The following is a 5783-nucleotide window of genomic DNA, read 5'->3' on the forward strand; positions in this document are numbered from 1 at the left end:
AATCTGATTGGGTCAGGTATCTATCCTTGGGCCAATCAGGTTGAAGGGACTTGCATTACAGGCATGGCCACTGGGGTCCCTTGCCTTTGTATCAGGGCTGTTCTCAGAGAAAGGGAATCACTGTGAACCAGTTAGCCACCCAAAGGGCATCTACCGCAAGCAAATAGTTGTATCAGTCAAGGTCCTGGCACTCAAAAGTGGGTCACTGAAGTGCATTAATAAGGGGATTGAGAGGGAAGAGTTTAGGGAGAGCAGCAAGGTATGTTAGAGTATCCTGGGGCTCGTGACAGTGGGGAGCTGTTCCGTGCCAGGCCTGAAGAGGAAGGAGGAAGTAGTGGTTCTGAAGCCTGTGGGGAAAGCTATAGGGAGAAGCCTGCGTGAAGAGCAGCTGTGGGTTTGGGGCGGTCACAGCCACCTCTCAGCAGCCCAGCAGTGCGGGATCTACAGGGAAACAAACATTAAGATTTCACTCTCCTCTCACCTGCCCATTTCTTGGACACAACCAGAGCCAGAGAGCAAAGGAGTCCCTTGATACAGTTCTTTTTACAAACTTTATTTATTTATTTAGTTTTGGCTGCGCTGGGTCTTCGTTGTTGCGTGTGGGCTTTCTCTAGTTGCGGCGAGCGGGGGCTACTCTTCAATGCAGTGCACAGGCTTCTCGTTTGCAGTGGCCTCTCTTGTTGTGGAGCACGGGCTCTAGGTGTACGGGCTTCAGTAGTTGTGGCTCATGGGCTCAGCGGTTGGGGCGCACGGGCTTAGTCGCTCTGCGGCATGTAGGATCTTCCCGGACCAGGGCTTGAACCCGGGTCCCCTGCACTGGCAGACGGATTCTTAACCACTGCGGCACCAGGGAATTCCCCCTTGATACGGTTCTTATAGAGTCCAGCCTCCTCAGACCCCTCTACTCTTCTGTGCAGAGAAGAGTGGAGAGTGGATATGGACGGGCAAATAGAAGACAGTCAGCACAGTAATATGAATGTCAGCTCATGGATGAAGACTCTCGGGTTTGGAGGAGTTAGTGACAGGCTTAGATTCACACAGTTAATTCAGGGTCAGAGTTAGGGTTTGAACTCAGTCAGTCTGACTCCAGAACCTGTGCTTTTGACCACTGTGCTCTCGGATGAAGACTCTGGATTCAAACACTGGACACACCACACACAACTCAGGTGAGGACTTTACCTCTCTGGTCCCCTTGCAACATCACCTCTTAGCTGCAGCAGCAACAAGAGCTCAGAGTCCAGCCCCCTCGCCCCCTCAGTGGTGCTGATAGACGTACACCTGCTGGTTTCCTTCAAGCAGGAAAGCCCGTCCTCCTGGGCTTTGCAGGGCTGTATGCTTTGGAATATCAGAGGCAGTCAAAGTAGAGTCCAAGCCTCTTGACACCATGCGAGCATCTCCACTCTCCTGTGGGTAGGAGTGTGATCAAAATTTAAATTGCACTCCAATTAAGTCTCTCCTCCTCTCTAAGTACTCAGGGGATCATTCTCAGGCTTGGACCATGTACTTGTGAGAGCTAATACCGTTATCAGATGCCCATTCCTCTCACATAAGTAGTCCCATTAGCGCCTTGTCTGTCTGGCCTTACACTTTCCTGCCACTGCTTGGAGCTCCCCAGACAAACACATTTCTAATCAGGCATGCAGAGGAAAATGTCATTAATGACAATAATATTCACTGTATGGTTTCCTTTCCCATTATTTTATAGCTCTTTAACCTATTTAATAATAGGTAACATCTATGCTATACTTGCTGTGTGCTAGGTACTATGCTGTTTTTACATGAATTGTCTCATTTCATATTGACGATAAGCCTAGGAGCTAGCTAGGTACTATTTAATCCCCACTTTAAGATGAGGAACTGAAATTTATAGGGGTGAGGTATGGAGCTGTAAAGCGATAGAATTATTATTAAGTAGTGGATCAAAGATTTGAAGCCAGACAGCCTGGCTCCAGAGCCCACAGCACTTAAGCCATGATGACTCCTGTTCTGGATGCCCTGTATTCATAAAATAGTGAACTTTAACCATCTTCCTCCACTTCAGAGGTGAAACTTTAATATATATAAGGAATAGGAGTATGGTGCAAACTGTTAGTGATCACCAAATATCAATGTATTCATGTAAAGTTTCCATCTCTATTGCAGCTGTGCTAGAGACATGTGACTAAGTCTGGCCCATTAGATGTAGGCCGGAGTGATATATACCATTTTAAGCCTGGCAATAACCCCCCTGCACTATCAGCCACTCTCTCTTTCCTGTCTATGGTTCTAGAAGTTAAGAACTCTGAGATGACTAAATTGCCTTTTGTAAGGAACGTGTTACTGCGTGGAGAGGGCAATGCAGGACAGTTGCCTGACCTGCATTGGACAGTGACATAAGTGAGAAATAAACCTTTGTTGGGTTAGACCGCTTAGAGTTTGGGGTTTCTTTATTACCACAGTATAGCTTATTGTACTCTAATATAAATTTCTTACTCATAGAGATACTGGTACCTCTAAGTAGGGCACTGCTCTAACAGCTTAATGGTCTGGTGGTATGCTGAGCGGAAAACTAATGTTGGAGCCTGGAAATATCTCACTGCTTTATTTATTTATTTTTAATATCTGTCTATCTAGCTGTCTATCTATCCATCTGGCTGCACCAGGTCTTAGTTGTGGCAGGCGGGATCTTTCTTGCCACATGCAGGACCTTCGTCGCGGCATGTGAGATCTTTAGTTGTGGCGTGTGGGATCTTTCTTTTGGTTGCAGCATGTGGGATCTTTAGTTGCAGCACACGGGATCTTTAGTCGTGGCATGTGAACTCTTAGGTGCGGCGTGTGGGATCTAGTTCCCTGACTAGGGATCGAACCCTGGCCCCCTGCATTGGGAGCGCGGAGTCTTAGCCACTGGGCAGACAGGGAAGTCCCTCTCACTGCTTTAATGCTGAAACATCAATAATTGATCTAGGGATTTCCCCGAAGGTCCAGTGGTTAAGATTTGCCTTCCAGTGAGGGAGGTGCAGGTTCAATCCTTGGTCAAGGAGCTAAGATCCCACGTGCCGTGGGGTGTGGCCAAAAATTAAAATAAATAAATAAAAAAATAATTGAAGGAAATCTTTAAAAAAAATTCGATCTAACTTGGGAGGCAGAATCCATGTTTATTTATATGACATTTCTAGGAGAAGAGATTGAAAAACAGAACATTAGTAATGTGTGTTGACTACTGTTGGCTGCAGTTGTCAAGGTATTACAAGAAAAAAGATGAGCTCAGAATAGAATTGGCCAGAGACTGGCAGAATGAACAAAAATCAAACAAACAGACAAACTAACAAACACCCATGACTCAACTATATGCTGTCTACAAGAGACACATGTTAGATTCAAAGACAGAAATAGATTGAAAGTAAAAGGATGGAAAAAGATATACCATGCAAATAGTAACCAAAAGAAAGCTGGAATGGCTATATTAATATCAAAGTACTCTTTAAGACAAAAATCGTTACTAGAAACAAAGAAGAACATTTAAATTCTTTTATTGTTATAAAAGAATCAATCCAACAAGCAGTTATAAAATGATAAATCTCTACATCTAACAAAAGAGCCCCAAAATACATGAAGTGAAAAATGAGAATTGAAGAGAGAAATAGAGTTTTACACTAATAGTTGGAGACTTCAGTACCTTACTTTCAATAATGGATAGAACAGACAGATAATAAAGGATAGACAGATAATCAACAAGGAAGTAGAGACTTGAACAACAATATAAACAGACTAGACCTAACAGAGAAATAGAACTCTGCACTCAACAACAGCAGAATATACATTCTTCTCAAGTACACATGGAACATTTTCTAGGATGGACCATATGTCAAGCCATAAAACAAATCTCAATAAATTTTAAAAGTTTGTTATAATGTATGTTCCCCAACCACAGCAGAACGACATTTGAAAGCCATAGCAGAAGGAAATTCACAAACATGTTGAAATTAAACATATTTCTTCTGAATAATCAATGGATCAAAGAAGAAATCCTAAGGGAAATTAGAAAATACTCTGAGATGAATGAAAATGAAAAAAATGGGGACTTCCCTGGTGGTCCAGTGGTTAAGACTCTGCGCCTCCACTGCAAGGGCAAGGGTTGGATCCCTGGTTGGGGAACTGAGATCTCACGTGCTGCACCACATGGCCAAAAAAAAAGAAAGAAAGAAAAAATTGGGCAAAGAATCTGAGCGACATTTCTCCACATAAGATATACAAATGGCCAATAAACACATGAAAAGATGTTCAACATCATTAGTCATTAGGGAAATGCAAAGTAAACTATGAGATACAACTGCCCACCCACTAAGCTGGCTATAGTCAAATAGAGACACTGACAAGTGATGGTGAGAATATGGAGAAATTGAAACCCTCATACATTGCTGGTGAGAATGTCATATGGGATGGCCTTTCTGGAAAAGAGTTTGACAGTTCCTCAAAATCTTAAATGTAGAGTTCCTATATGACCCACAAATTCCACCCCTAGATATCTATCTGAGAGAAATGAAAACATACATCCACGCAAATACCTGTACACAAATGTTCTTGGCAGCGTTATTCATAATAGCTCCAAAGTAGAAAGAGTCCACATGTTCATAAACAGAAGAATAAACAAAATACAGTAAGTCCCCTACATACGAACAAGTTCCATTCTGAGAGCACATTCGTAAGTCCAAGTTGTTTGTAAGTCCAACAAAGTTAGCCTAGGTACCCAACTAACACAATCAACTATATAGTACTGTAATGTAATAGTTTTATAATACTTTTCACACAAATAATACATAAAAAACAAACAAACACACAAAATAAAAAAAAACCATTTTTAATCTTACAGTACAGTACCTTGAAAAGTACAGTAGTACAGTACCACAGCTGGCATACAGGGGCTGGCATCGAGTGAACAGGCAAGAAGAGTTACTGACTGGAGGAGGGAGATGGTACAGCTGAAGGATCGTCAGCAATAGGAGATGGAGGGCAAGCTGCAGTTTCACTCATGCCTGACGGTGATGGCACAGGTTCTGGTTCCTTGCTGGAACCAGATGCGTGTTCACATCTTTGAAAGTTTGCAACGTGAAGGTTCATATGTAGGAGACTTACTGTATAGTGTATCTACACAATGGAATATTATTCCGCCATAAAAAGAAATGAGGTACTGATTCATATTACAGTGTGGATGAACCTTGAAAACATTATGCTAAGCGAAAGAAACCAGACACAAAAGACCACATATTCCATTTATCTGAAATACCTAGAATAAACAGATCTGTAGAGTCAGAAAACAAATGAATCTAGGGGATAGAGGGAATGGTAAATGGGGAATGACTGCTAGTGGTTACAAGGTTTCTTTTTGGGTGATGAAAATATTCTGAAATTAGACAGTGGTAATGGTTGCACAGCTTTGTGAGTATAGCAAAAAACACTGGATTGTACATCTTAAAAGGGTGAGTATTATGGTCACAATTATATCTCAACTTAAAATAAAAAAGCATAGGATTGGCTGTTTTGCCAATTAAATTAAATGGAATAGACAAAGTCCAGAATATTGAGGCCTGCAGAGTTAGAAAAGCTGACTGCTTCTAGTTCCCAGATAGAAAGAGATGGGAATTTAAAAGGCTTTGCGTGACAAAGGCCCAGGGAAATACCTCAGCTGGTTAAAGTGAATCATGGAAAATACCTGATTAAAGGTGTGTTCCGGGCTTCCCTGGTGGCGCAGTGGTTGAGAGTCCGCCTGCCGATGCAGGGGACACGGGTTCGTGCCCCGGTCTGGG

The sequence above is a fragment of the Lipotes vexillifer genome, unplaced genomic scaffold (genome assembly GCF_000442215.2).
Source record: "Lipotes vexillifer unplaced genomic scaffold, Lipotes_vexillifer_v1.1 scaffold6, whole genome shotgun sequence".
NCBI classification, from domain to species: Eukaryota; Metazoa; Chordata; class Mammalia; order Artiodactyla; family Lipotidae; genus Lipotes; species Lipotes vexillifer.